The sequence below is a fragment of the Ochotona princeps genome, chromosome 31 (genome assembly GCF_030435755.1).
Source record: "Ochotona princeps isolate mOchPri1 chromosome 31, mOchPri1.hap1, whole genome shotgun sequence".
Lineage (NCBI taxonomy): Eukaryota > Metazoa > Chordata > Mammalia > Lagomorpha > Ochotonidae > Ochotona > Ochotona princeps.
The window spans coordinates 3,731,665-3,746,458 of NC_080862.1; the positions used below are offsets into that span (position 1 = coordinate 3,731,665).

Below are 14,794 nucleotides of genomic sequence, written 5' to 3' on the forward strand. Positions count from 1 at the left end.
TCACGTGACAGCAGCTCAGGAATAAGTACAAGCCACTTACCTCTAATCCTGTTCAATTTGTTAAATTCTCTGTGTAAAAAATCACTTTGAAGGATCTTCTGAGGCTATTTTTGTAGGTACCATCTCTCTCTCTCTCTCTCTCTCTCTCTCTCTCTCTCTCTCTCTCTTTTTTTCTCTAGAAACAAGTAGGCTAACTTGTTATAGCTTCTTCAACACTTACTATGGGCCTAAAAGTCTCCTATCCTCAGCTTGAAAATCCAAAATGCCCAGAAAACTGAAAATTCTTTTACCTGTGTTATACCCAAATGCATCTGAAAACAGTGCTCGCCCTTAACCGGTGTGAGGATAGTCACAGTGGATGTTTATTACTTTTAGGTTGAGAATTCCTACGTTGTACTGTAGAGATATTCATGTATTTGATTATGAGATATTAGCTCAGGCCCTACTGGAGGATTGCTATAATATTTGTTACAATATTTGTTATGGACCCCATCTTTGAAAAACATATCTTTTAAATTCCAAACACATCTGATCAGATGATTCCAGAAAAGACAATGAGAGCCCGTTCTCTGAGGTTGTCCTGCAGCATAATGCTCCAAAAAAAGATCTTCAGTAATGACATCATATCTTTTGCAAAAGTAGCCTTGTACCTCTGCTCTTAGGGAGGAGTGGGACTGCTATCCATTTAGTGGTACCCTCAAGAGAAAAGGAAGTGACAGGGAGGGAATATAGATAATTAAGGGACTTGAGTATTACACTTAGAATGGTGCTGGTTCATTCTCAAAGCCCGTGGCTTCCCTGTCTGTACAGCTGCTGCTCTGCGAGACAGTCTGTATCAAGGCAACTAGCCTGAATATAATGTGGGTAACAGAAATCACCAAGTCATATAACAATCTCAGTTCACACAGGCAGTGGAACACAGACCCTGGAAATGGCACCGTATCTTTGGATGGCTCTTGATCTAAAACTTGACAATCAGGGATATCTAAGCCCCCATGATCCTATGGCTTTCCATGATTTTGATGAGGTTAGAAGTGAAACTATTGTAATCTGTTGTGTTAAAAGTTGGGTTTGTCAAGAGACTAACCTTTATGCAGTAGATACTCATTTCCAATTTCTCATTGGAGTGCTCTGGCAGCAGAATTCCAAGCAGAAGGTGTTTTCAATTTGATGAAATCTAACCAGGATTTCTGAAGGGAAAAAAAATGTGGTTTTCAGTTTGAAACTCCAGGTTGTTTCTTTGAAAGGTTTTTCTGTCCAAAAAATGTATTTTTTAAAAAAATCAGTAATTGATCCTATAAAGGCTGGAATGTAAACTGATACCATAGTGTGATTGTCACACCACAGACTGAGATGACACTCGGGGCTTTGAAATGTCACAGTACGGTTATCACTTTCAACAACTGTTTTGTTAGCCACTTCTAAAGCTGAAGTTCAAAACTCAGGAAGCGTTGTCACTGACATTGGGCCCCTCTGAGGGTAGGGAATGTGGTGAAAAACTGCAGCTTTTTTTCTCCCTTTTACACTTGTACTATTTTAAAAATATTATTTATTTAGTTGCCAATGCTGTGAAGAATGGAAGGAACTTTCCAAGTGTCTGGTTACTTGCAAAATCCATTGTGTCCTAAGACTTTCATGGTCCAGTTTAATCATGGGGCCCTGGGGATGGTAAACAGACCAATAAAAGAAGTAGATTAACTACATCTTTCTTTGAATTCCATTGACTCTTGCCATAGATCAACCTTTATCTGAAAGTGTAGCTGAAAACTGAAGGAATGAGGTTTAAGTACTAAAATATAGGACCAGGCCTTGGTAGTAAGTTAGTATCAATAATCCGTTGGCCCCAGCTAGTAGGAAAGATATCTAGCTGTAGAGAGAAGTGTGTAGGAATGCATGTATATGCACAAATATGCAATTCTGGGTCACTTAGACAATTTGTAGTGTTGTATACTATTGAAGCATATTGTTGTGAACAAGGCCAATGCTCAACAAACATTGCAGTAAGTCATCTGGTCCATCAATTACGAGGGAACAGAATCCTATGGAGTGAAATGAATGGCTTTGTGTTGTGTATGGGGTTTTTACCTTTCAGATCCTCTTGGTCTGATGATCGGTGACCTCTCACTGCTGTAGCCCATCTCTCACTCTGCTGACTTATCATTCACCAGAACTCACCGGCCTCCCTTTGGCTAACTTAACGCAGCTGAGGGAAGTCCTTCTACCTTTTATGTTTAGTGGAAGGGATCCGTGTTGAGACATTGAAAGATCAAAGCATGAAAAGTTAAGAAATGTTGAGGCAAAGGATGATTCGCCCCGTATGCTGTTGTTTTTAAAAAAATCATCTTTAACATTATTTTCCCATAAAATATGCCTTGCCTGAGTATGTATCTAGTGCAATAAAAATGCCCAAAATAAATGGGGTACAGATATTGTTATAAAGTCATGCCTCGCATAGCTGAGGCTTGCATTTTTATCAGGACAGTTCTGAAAAAAAAAAAAAGACTCACTAGGGGGTCTTCAAATTTCTAGAACAGAGCATGATCAAGGAAGGCCACAGAGCAGTGTTGGGTGGATATGAACATTTCTAAATGTTGGAATAAGCATGGTCATGACATCCTGTAAACCAGCCTTATCCTTTTCTTCTGTTTTCATGAATAAATTTTCCCGAAGGCCACATTCAGTTGTATGACATGCTACAGGGAGTGGGGAGCAGGAATGTGGTTTGGTTATGAGTGTAACACGGAAAACACCTCTCCAGCCGTTGCTTTTCAGGAGAGGTGTATTTATTTCAGTTGGCACTTAGCAAGCACATGCACAAGCAGTAAGAACTGCAGGCCCGTGTGTCCCTGTCCCGGGCCTGTGAACATGGCAACAGGTACCACGCACACCTGCCTGTCACACACTCTTGGTGTCTTGTGTATTAGGAGGCGGTTTGGGCTTAGAATTTAGCTCAGATTTCTGGCACATACATTCTGAGGAGAGTGAGAGTTAAGCGACCATCAGAGAGAAGTGAAAAGCTTGGGGAGGTAAAAGCAGCGTGAATTTCAACTTGAGGCCGAGTGGACAGAAGAGGGATATACCATCCTGGATAACTCCGTGGAGTGGAATAATTGTAAGCAGACTCACAGAGCAGTTAGCACGGGCCTTCTGCCAGCACCCAGCTTGAAAATAGCTTTGTTATGTCTACATACACACAGACAATACACTCTGTCCTCTCGCGCTTTTCAAGTTCAGATTATGTAGAAGCCAATTTTCTCCGGACTCAACTTTGTACCTTAACTAATGGTTTCAAATAGTACAGCCTGCAAAGATGTCCATCATAATGAAAACCTTGGTCAACAGGCCCATTCACCTTGTAATAGCTTGGGATTTAGCCAGTATGTTCTTTCTCCTTCCCTGGAAAAGGAAACTAAGAAACAGATGGGATAGTTCAGTTGTTCAGATTGAACCGAGCACAGGAAAGTTCAGAGGAGAGATTTACCTTCCTCTTTGTGCTTATTTTTTTAATCCTGCCCACTGAAAACCTATTCTTATCATGTAATAATTAAGCTTTTTTATAGCATAGCTCTCAGTCCTTTTGCAGTCCCCAGAGGTTTTCCTCTCCTAGCATGTAAAATAACATTTTCATGCATGAAATATTACAGATGTCTCATTGTAATATCTAAAGTTTGTGGGATCAAGTTGTATAAACCATTTGAAACGCATTCAGAAGTTCATGAGCAATTAGGATAGTCTAGGCAGGGCAATGGAAGTGTGGATGGGAAGAAGGCAGCTGTTTGACACATACTATACAGGTATAGCCAGGGAACAAATCACACGTGTGCCTTGAAGAAAAGAAGAAAGTCAGGGCTGCGGTTTAGTTCAGTTTCTTACTGACCTTCAGAGGAATTCTATAAATTCGCCTTGTATAGATGCCTTTCATTTTTCCCTTGAGATTCTGAGAATTAGCACAAGCATGAAAGTCTCTGGAGGCGAGAAGATCCCTGGCTCTGGCTACACATCCTGCAGTTGGACCTGTTAGGAGTCTTTCCTGCAATGATTGATGGTGCCATGGTCCACCAGCTCTCGATACCTGAAGCTTCTGGAAGTACTTATCACTGAGACTCAAATGACTTGAATTAACATTAACAAATTTAAACAAATTAACATTGTAGAAAGTGAAAGGAAGTCAAGAAGGAAGATATGAGCTTCTGAGTTTTAAGCAGTTGTGTACAGCAAATTAATTCTCTTTAGTTTCCTGAGGATTCCTTAGAAAAATTTGCTGATATAATAGCAAGTGTACAAGAAATATATAAAATTTAATATTTAGATGTAGCCCCAAGGGTCTGTAGATTTTACTCATTGCATGAACACTTTGGCCTTGGTTGTGCATAATGTAATATCCTGTATACTACCAAACATTTTTCTTCCCAAGAAAAATAGAAAATGACTTACTACCCAGGTCCATTAATTTTTACTTCATAGCCTGCCATTTTATCTCTTTAATCAAAGCATAATAAAAGACATTCTCCATAATGATCCTTTCCATAGCCTCATCAACTCTTGCTGTGTTTCTAAAAGAAGATTCTGAGTGCTCTATTAGAATCTAACTAAACTTCAAGTCTGTTTAAATCAACTTTGCCTGTACCTGACCTGTACTTACATTGTCCTGACCTATAATTTTTTTTTTTTACTTCCAGAACATTTTTGTCATGTAAAAGTTAAGACTTTTTAGGTGTTTTTTTTCTCTTCTCTGGACAACATAATTGCTGATCCTAGTGATATGAGGATCTCTTTTTTTACATTATGATAATTTTTAATTAGATTTAAAAAATCAATCCATCTATTTTGCGTTAGTAAGAAAAATAAGAACACTCTAAATGGCAAATTGAAAATCATGTTATTTTATTGACATGTATGATTTGCTGTTCATGCTGAGACACTGAATTATGGCATTTGATATGTTGAAAACTCCAAGCAATACATTCCTAGTGAAATAAACTATAATACCTGGAATAGAACATGCAACACAAATCAAAAGACAGTGCATGTTTAAAAGATTTCAATAGTTCTTCCTTATTGGATTTGTCATCATCTATTTGTGGTGATGTTGAATCTGATTAAGAAACCACACATGAGGTAAAGTTTTGTGGTGAATATATACATCTTGTACCAACGCCCATATGGGTTCCCGGTGTGTTCAAGGCGAGGACTTGAATTGCTACGCTATCACGTTGGGCCCGTTATTCTATTTCTTAAAGAAAGATAATTTACTTGAAATGCAGAGAGACAAAGGAAAGATCCACTGGTTCACTTTCCAGATCTGGGCCAGTTCAAAATAGGAGCCAGAAACTCTATCGCTGGCTCCCAGACGGATACAGGGACACAAGTACTTGGGCTATCCTCCTGTATCTTGCTATTCAGATTAACAAGAAGCCAGCTGGGTCTTGATACAGGATGCCCACATTGCAATCCACAGCTTGACAGGCTGTGCGACATTCCTATCCCCACCTTCCTATTTTAAGAAGTGCAACACAACATAGTGGTTAGTTATGAAAGGGAACCATCAACTAAAAGGTCATGAATTTTGAGAAAGAAGGTAGAACTTGGAGCAAGGGTGATTCAGGGGCACCTTGCAGAATAAGTAAGTTTACAAATATTCTTCAAAGACCTTTCTCAACATTAGTGTGTATGTGACTTATTTAGTGTGTGTCCCATTTAAAATGCTTGCTTGAAGTCTTCCAAATAAGTCAGGCAACTCAATTACAAGGAATCTATGGTATTAAGATAATAAACCCCTGTAAATTGTAAGCTGCCAAAGCCCTAGTACCAAGAACGCTGTGTTTTGCATTTGTGTACAATGAGTGAATAATATATGCTGAAAATGAGAGTTTTGCTATGGTTATTTAAAGGTATGAATGAGTATTAGTTTAAGTACCTGTAGTTAATGGGGTTAGGACATCAACAAGTTCAGTTTTAATGTTGCTTGATTTGCTCCAGAAATATTTATTGAACAAGCACCTTGTTACTGTAGTTGTGTTATTTGGAAAACAGCCACTTTTTCATAACTCTAAAACAGCAATATATCTTACAAGTCAGAGTTGCATTTAGTCTTGAGATAATTTGGTATGTAGTGAATAACACTGTGCTAAGATCTTGAACACAAAGGCACTACAAAAATTTCATGGAAAATGGAATTGAAAGACAATGTGACTTTTCTATGATGTATTTGAGGCTCTCCTTGTGCACCCTGAAGAGCTAGGCATGCGTGGTGTGTGCCCAGTGAATCCGGTTTGCCTAGAGACCACGTGCCACATAAGGGAAGAAGGGAAAAAATAAAGCATGGTATTTTGATGGAGAATGATAGTGGGGAAAAAGTAACTGAGAATGAATCATGGCCAATGAAAAGAGACAATTAAGCAAGCAATGAAACGATAGCACCTTTTCTTTTGCTGGAGTCATAAAAGTGATCCAGCTTTTTCTTTGCCTATAAGAGTTGTTTGTGAATTCACTATGTTTCACCATTTCCATCCAACCTTGTTCATAATCCTGACCAGGCCGTTGTAGGGAAAATCCAGATTAATTATGTAGTCCTACAGTAAATTTACAAACAGGTGGGAAACTGCATCGTTTCAATGATTGAAATTGTTCACCTGGTCATCCACAAGATGGAAAGCCTTCTTTTGAGATCTTTGGTGGAAATTCTACTTTGAAACGTTCAACACATAACCAGGGAATGTTGGGATGATGGGAGAGAATTTGAATGAAATTCAGGATAGGGATATGTAGCCTCTTAATGCCTCTTAGAGGAATGTGCTTGGAGTCCTTCTAAAGGACTTGAAAGAGTGCCATAGAGAGCTTCCTGGACAGAGTGTGACAGGGGAGTGATTTTATTAGTCATACTGAATTCTTATTCACTGCTCTGACTTACGTGCTGTTAGAATTGACATCTAATATCCTTATTTTCTGTAACAGATGTATTCAGTTTTATCGTTGTCATTGGGCTGAAACTCTCCATTACAAAGAATCTCATACCTGGAAACTAAAATAATTGTTACCAGTTTTGTTTTTTTTTAAATGAAATCGTAACATTGGAAGTTTGCCCAGAGACCATCTGGTCTGTATAGGAGCTATTCGGTGAGAGTGGTCAAGGGTCCTCAGGCAAAGGAGAATAGTGATGGCAATTGAATGGATTGTTTTTCACCTAAAGCAGTGTTAGGAGTGCTTTCAGTTTATTTTGAAACTATCTACCGTTTTGGCATAGTTTTTTTTTTTTCCCTTTCTCACCTCTGTTAAATGATCCTGTCGTTATTTGGCAACATTGAAAGTGGCCTATCACCTTGTTTCTGTCATGTGAAAGATGACATGCCAGTCTTAAGAATCTAGCAGATGGATTTCCATCCTAGTTGAACTAGCAAACATCCTGCTCATTCTATTTGCCACTCACAGATAGAAGCAAATAAACACATGCTTTAGAATGACACATGCTGGGAAAAGAAATTCCATGACCACCAATATTATTATCAGTACATCCATTTTTAAAGCTTACATTATTATTACCAAAATAATATACAATCTTTGTAAAAAATATTATAAATCATACATATGTATCTAATGAAAGTTTCCCTACATAGTCAATTTCATCAGCCATCTGATTGCTTAAATCCTTGTTAGTTTCAAACAGTCTCAATAAATATGAACATACTTGTTGTGAAATATTTCATACTTTTATAACCTTTCATCTGCATCTTATCTTCACTTCCAAGTTTGTTGTTCCCCAAATAATGCTTTGACTCGCAGTCAAGTAAGATTAGATTGAAGCACATTCCAGGGCTTTCGAGCTGTTATTTCCATTGAATTGAGTATTGATACTGATAAATTCTGAAGTTATAGAAATCAATTCACTTTGAATTTCAAAGATGTGTTTTAAAGTCACACTTTGTTTATATTTATACTACTTTGAGCGAGCTATCCTATACAGTCATATTGTTACTGGTTTTCCGCTTCTGTATAAATCATCAAACCCTACTTCTTGCAAAGATAGTATTAGCTTGTCATTTATTTTCAACTTTTGCTTGACAGAAAAAGACTTTTATTATGATTATTCTTAAATCAGTATTTAGACAAATATATGTGTCCTTTATGAATTCTTCAAGTAGATAATCGTATCTGATCTTTTGGTTTATTTCTGAGAATCTTAAGGAAGGTTTTCCTCTAAAAGAATCTGAGAAATCTTGAACTGGTTCGTGAGCCGCACCTGGAGAATCCTCAGCCTGGGGAGACCATCTCCATTGTTAGCCACAACTTAGATTCTCACCTGGTGTTTTCTCACGTCCTCTTTCACCGTCACTGTTTAACGATTAGAACTGACTAGCACGATGGTAAACACAGTCAGGCTTCCCTACCTAGGTTAACTCGACTTCGAAATCGGCCTTGATTTCTGCAACACTTGGGTATCGAGTATTGCAAATTCACGACATGAATTGTGGAAAATTGCAACTTGCATTTGTCTGGAGACCTTGGTCCCACTTGAAAGGTGGTTCATTTATTGTTTTTATTTATATTGGTGCAGCTTATTAAATATGGAAATGTATCTCTCACTATACTTTTGTTTGACCGCCATCACTTTCTAATGAGGTTTTCACTTCCTCTTTGATAGGATAACAATAAGAAAAGTACTTTTAAGTATTTAATAATCTCTGTCACTTTTGCCACTTATTATAGACTTTTTTTCCCCCACTGCCCTGTGGCAAAATCATGTTAGACAGGCAATACCAGCGGTTTTGAATTGCTGTTTTTCTTTAGAACAGCTGTTGAATTTCTTTTGGCCTAATGTCTTTAATTTTTCTTTCAAAACTCTAGGTAGTTGCATACGCATCCTTAAAAAAGATCATTTGAAAGATGTATATTTCAACACTGTTAGATTATATATTTTATATACACAAAATCTTTCCCCTCAAATAAATGGATTAAATTAACTGAACACTACTGTGGTAGTCTCATTTATTTTTTTCTTAATGTCTTTGATTCACATCTTTTAATGCACAAATCTCACACTGTTTCATGTAACTTCCTTGATCTCCTACATATCTTTTACATTTACATTAAAATTGAACTGTGTATATTTGGGGTGCACATGGGGTAATGTTCCATCAGCACCCACAAAGTATCAAGGAAACAGTGGACTCAATCATTGTGGACCCCTAGAGCAGGACCAAGGCTAGTATTCTTAAGGTGGATGCTCTTCAATTTTATCATTTCCACCTTTGTTTTGTCTTATCTTTTTTCTAAATAATTCTTACATTTGTACCCCATGTGATTCTGCCAGTTTGCCATGTTGCCGCTTCTGCAGTATCAATGTGCCGTCCCTGCGTGCAGACTTTTTACCTGACTTTCCTCTCTGCGGTCTTCCTTGCACTCTCCAGCCTGCTTGCTGTACTAATTGATGTTTTTCTCTGTGTTGTTGTCCAGAAGCCCCATACTCTTATTTTTTCTCCAGACTTGTCTTTCTCCTTTTATGTTTCTTTTTCCTTTTTTTGTATCCCCCCCCCCTTTTTTTTAACATTACCATTGTTAGTGAGAACTTGGCTTCAGAAGGGATGTGGCATTTTCAGGCTTTACTTTGCTTCCAAGCACTGGCCTACTGAGATGATGGACAAAGTTCCTGGTGCATTCCTCTCAAATCCTTTGAAAGTGAGTGTGTTGGGAGAGGAGAACATAATTCCCACCTTTTCTATACTATGTAGAAGTAGCAAATCCCTTCAAGATTTGCTGGCTAATTCTTCCTTTCCCGGGACAGTGGTGGCAGCCTGGGTTCAGTGCTTAGCTCGAGTCAGGTTACCTGGACAGATGTCAACTCTTGCTACTCATGTGAACCCGGATAAATCATTACACTCTGTGCTTTGGAGTATGTATTTCACAGAATTGTCATAGGGAATAAAGGAAATGATGACTCTACAGTGGTTGCCACAGTATGCCTGGCCCACAGGGAGGCTTCAGTACCTACTATTCACTGCTCATTCTTTTAGAGATCATCTTTTGGCAAATGTGTGGAGTGACAGAAAATAGTGACACATACAGCAAGACATACACCAGTTGACAGCCAAGATGTTGATTAAGAAGCTACAAGTCCAAAGTTGATGTTATCTTCTTGAACTTTCCTCAGTGACTGTTATAGCTCTAGCCATCATATCTACATTCCAGTGGGAAAGGAGAAGTGGGGAAGGCTGAAAGAAAAAGTAATAGAGCATTAGAAATACATATGGAGGGTCAGACACAATGGCCGAGCACTTAAATCCTTGCCTTGTATGCACCGGGATCCCATATGAGTGCCAGCTCATCTTGGCTGCTCCACTTACCATCCAGCTCCCGCTTATGAGCTGGGAAAGAAGTACAGAATGGCTCAAAACTTTAGGACCCTGCACCCACATGGTAGAATGAGAAGAAACTCTTGGCTCTTGGCATCGGATCAGCTCAGCTCTGGCCATTGCAGCCACTTGGGGAGTGAACCAGCAGATGGAAGATTTTTCTCTGTCTGTCCTTAGAAATTCCTGTTTTACTTGCTAGGCACTTTCAGAGTCTGGAAAGATAAGATAGGGTAATAGCAGCATATATAAAAGGAGATATGAAATGAAAAAGAAAGTGAAAAATTATTTTCCTTAAAAACTTTACCTTGTTCCTGTCACATCAACCACAGGTTTCTTTCAAACATTTCCGAAAATTTCATACAACATTTCCATTAGTCTTCATTGGTCTTTTCCTCTCTGTAAGCACAATGTGTTATTTTTTTAAATAGACACGACAGTATCTACTTTAAATTTTAGAATATGTAGTGATTTCCATTAAAGTTTAAAATTAAAGCCGAGTGTTGGAAAGTCTAGATTATAAGTTTACTTATAGTGTGTAGATGAGCATAATTTTGATTCTGTATATTTAAGAAGAAAAAAAAACCTGAGAAGCAAAGGCCCAAAAATTATTTAAATAGTGGCTTAGCAGAGATGCAGTCATTTTTGGGTTCTCCTGGAGGCTTTTAAAGTGAGAACCCTGAACATTTTTTTTGACTGTGTTAAAAAAAAAAGTCATAAAAGAATTTCTTCAGTCTGGCAATTCATTTAGATGAATAAATGTGCTTTTAGTTCTCCTTCTAGCATTTTATACTCTAATGCACTCTGATATCAAACCAAAGAACATTCCATCCTCTCCAACATCACAGCTTCAATGGCCAAGCGACAGGAGTCATGATCTCCCACTAATGAAAAAGAATTGTTACAATCACTGTGACTACAAACAGTTGATTCCCCAAGCAGTCACTTTGCCTGCTGCGCTGTGAGCGTCTTAAAACCAAATCTTGTTGACAGATCTGGGTAAGCTTATGATCACACTTGGCAGAAATATGCCAGAGTTGAGAAAGTGCTATTTTGATCATGTATTAGTATAAAATAAAAAAAACCCGGAAATTTGAAGACTTTAAAGAAAATTTAACCTCTTTAAATGGAGATTCATCAAATGATAGCATGCATTCAGAAAATAGTCTGAATTCTTATGCTATGTTAGGTTGTCAGTCAACACATTGTAGTAACTGTTGTCTCTGGCAGTATGTCACATGCCAGACACATTAAATAGGTTGAATATTTCTTACCAGAAATACTTGGGTTAAAAATATTTGAGAGTTTGGATTTTTAAGTTTTGGAATATTTTCACATACATGATAAGACATCTAGGTGTTTTGGCTCAAGCCTATATGTGAAATTCATTTTGTTTCATAATACATTGCCAGAAGGCAAAATTAGCAATATTCTACTGTACCCGTGTTCTGACTGAGATCTCTTGTGGGAAGCCAGCTACGAAATTTTCCGCTTGTGGCAACTTGTAATTCCTCAAAAAGTTTTTAATTTTGATTTTTAAATCATGAATTTAAGATTGTCTGATGACTGGTACTCATCTGAACTCATTACCTCAACTTCTTGCAACTGTACTATAGATTAAGTGATATTGTTTCCCCATTACAAACTAAATTGTCCACTATGGCAAAGCTGTTTAATACAACGTCATGATTTTCCTTAGATCTTCCTGACTGCGCAGCATAAAGGATATTTTTCTCATGTGATTAAATGCACATTTATTTTTATTTAAGTATCAACTTGAATGAAAAATAGAAATAGTGTGGGTGACAAGTTCTTTCTACTGTAAGACTAAGCCTACGGTTTTATGTGGGTCTGTGTCCAGTTCTAGAACAGACTACAATCTGAGCAAAAGAGGGAAAGTGGTCAAGTGTTCCTCACTCTTTGATGGGGTAAGTTTGAGAGAAGTTCTCATGTTGTTACACATTGCCAACAACACAAGATCTTAAAGCTTGGAGAGAACGGAGAGCATCAAATCTAGATTCCAGTTTGCAGGTTGCATAGAGAAGTCTTGAAGGTAACATTTTTGGTGCAATTGTTGCAGAGAATGAACAAGGGAGACCTGGTGGGAAGTTCCAGTTCGTGGCTTGGTTTTACTGCATGCCATCTCAAGCCATGTCGCTCTGGCAGATGGGCCCTCAAGTTTTATTCTATCAGAGTTGATAATAGAAAAATATCTCAAGAAAGTGATTGAGCTTGCACACAAATTTTTTCTTTGTGGGAACTACCGAATACGTATAATAACAAGTATCTACAACGGTAATCCAGAATTTATAAACAAAAGGAGACACATGAGATTAAATGGCAAAAGTGTCCGTTGTAAATTGTAAATTGATTTTAATTCTGTTTAGAGACCAAATTTCTTTATCCTTTGCTCCAACCAAATTCTGGGAATAAGAGCACAGTTCATAAAACGTAAAATAAAAATTTCACTTGAACGGTTCTGAACCAATTTTCCCTTTCTTTTTTTCATCTTTTCCTCTTTGGTTCAGGTGTGAATGGATCGTAAGTAGGTATCCAGCTGATGCCAATACGGGTCACATTTCTAAATATTGAAAGAATAACGTGTTCTAATACTACAACTCAATTTTAGAGTTGGGGTTTTGGAATTAATGTTGAACAAGAAACAGAATAAATTCGTGCTGCCACCCGCTCTACCACCACCACCACCGAATGTCAGCAGGACTGACAATGTTTTAGATTCCTCATCACCTGACAAAACAATATTGATATCTTTTGTTGGATAATCATTATTTTATTCCTACATCATCATTTTTGTGTCATAACAGCTATCACAGTAGAATTTCTTCCAATCTCAGCAGTCGCTGAATGTTCTGTCCCTCATTTGTGGTGCTTCTGTTCAAGCAAAATCCATTTCCATATTCAATGATTTCTTAGCTTCACTATAATGACATTAATTTTCTGACTACCTATTTCCGTTTATGTTTCCCACACTTTTCAGAAACATGAAAGAGACTGGATTTGTCTTGGAACATTATTCAATGTTTTATAGATCAGATGTCTTGATTAAGTATATGTCATGTAATTTTCTCACTGAGCTGGTCATCCTAATAACATGACTCTTTGTTCTTTTTAAAGGTTACCCTACAAAGGAAACAGTTATGATTCTTTGACCCTGCTGTTGCTCCTCTAACTGTGAAATTATCTTTCTGTAGTAATATTTATCTGATGTCCCTTTTATTACTTTCGCCTAACTTGTAAATGTTGTTAGGCCCACTTAGGGGATTAGGAGGAAAGTTTGCTCCTTCTTCTCTTTAAAAAACTCCTGAAGCAAGTCATGTTCATGTTATGGCTGTGGTAGCCATCAGTAGCAACATAGAGCTTCCAGACATTTATAAATGCAGTCATTTAATTGCGTGTTGTAATTAAAGAGCAACTCGAAATAGGAATAGCTCTTCCAGGAAGAGCTTTGAGGGGTGTGGGTTACTGGGGATTGGTGGTCAGTGGTGAGAGGCACTGCTCTTTCTCCCGGTGAATCAGATCTCTGAGCCCTCCACTGTTACTTAACCCCAAACTCTTCGTGCTCAGTCTCCCTGCTGGCTAGAGTTGAGAATGCCCTTGGATATTGACAGCCTATAGTGTATGGGCCCAAGCAAACTGGCAGAGAAGAGTGAATTTTATAGTGTCCTGTATGGATAGATTAGGACATTCCCTGCAAGTGGCATTCAGCCTTCCCTCTCTGATTTTGCTATGTGTAGGTGACTTACCATGTTTTGGTGATCTGACTTACTCTCCGCTTCTGCAATGTCCCCGGAACCATAAATGCAAATAGGAAGTGAGCTGTTATTCAGACTGTCTCATACATAAGTCTCCTTTTAGGATAGTAGGAATAGCTAAAACTTAGTGTCTCCTGAAAGTAACCTAATCTTGTTTCCTAAACTGATTTGCTATCCTTCAGAGGCAGAAACATGGGTGATTCCAAACCCACTGGCTTTTCTTGCTTTTTGTCTTTATTTTGGAGAAATTTGGGAAATTTTTAAACTAGATCATTTCTAAAGTTACACGACATCCAACATCAGAGCAAAATTATATGAATACCATCTCCTTATTTGCATGTGGAGTCTCAATCATTTGAAGCCAGTATCTTCTATCTAAATTACAAGCAATCCAAGACTTGTTTTTGCAACTCCGCATGAGAGCAAGTAACTGAGGATGAGTTGCAAGCTGAACGTTTCCTGAATCTGCTGTAGCATGGTTGCATGTTGTACAAGACTGATGTGCCCCGTCCCAGTGCCGTTCTATACTGAGTGCTAAACTTCATCATGAAAGTATATCATTCTCAACGTCAATAACCTGCACTTGAGATTTCTGAAGAAATCCTGTCCTGGCGATAGATAAGATGGGAAGCTCAGTTCTTTTCTTTTTCCCATAAAGAATAGGATTTAAAGTATGAA

The 14,794-nt window shown here is 38.0% G+C and overlaps 1 protein-coding gene across 3 annotated transcripts in view; it reads left to right on the forward strand.

Moving 5' to 3' along the window:
• Positions 1 to 14,794, forward strand: part of PCSK5 (proprotein convertase subtilisin/kexin type 5) — a 327,170-nt gene that overhangs the window by 160,419 nt on the left and 151,957 nt on the right. The window lies entirely within an intron of this gene.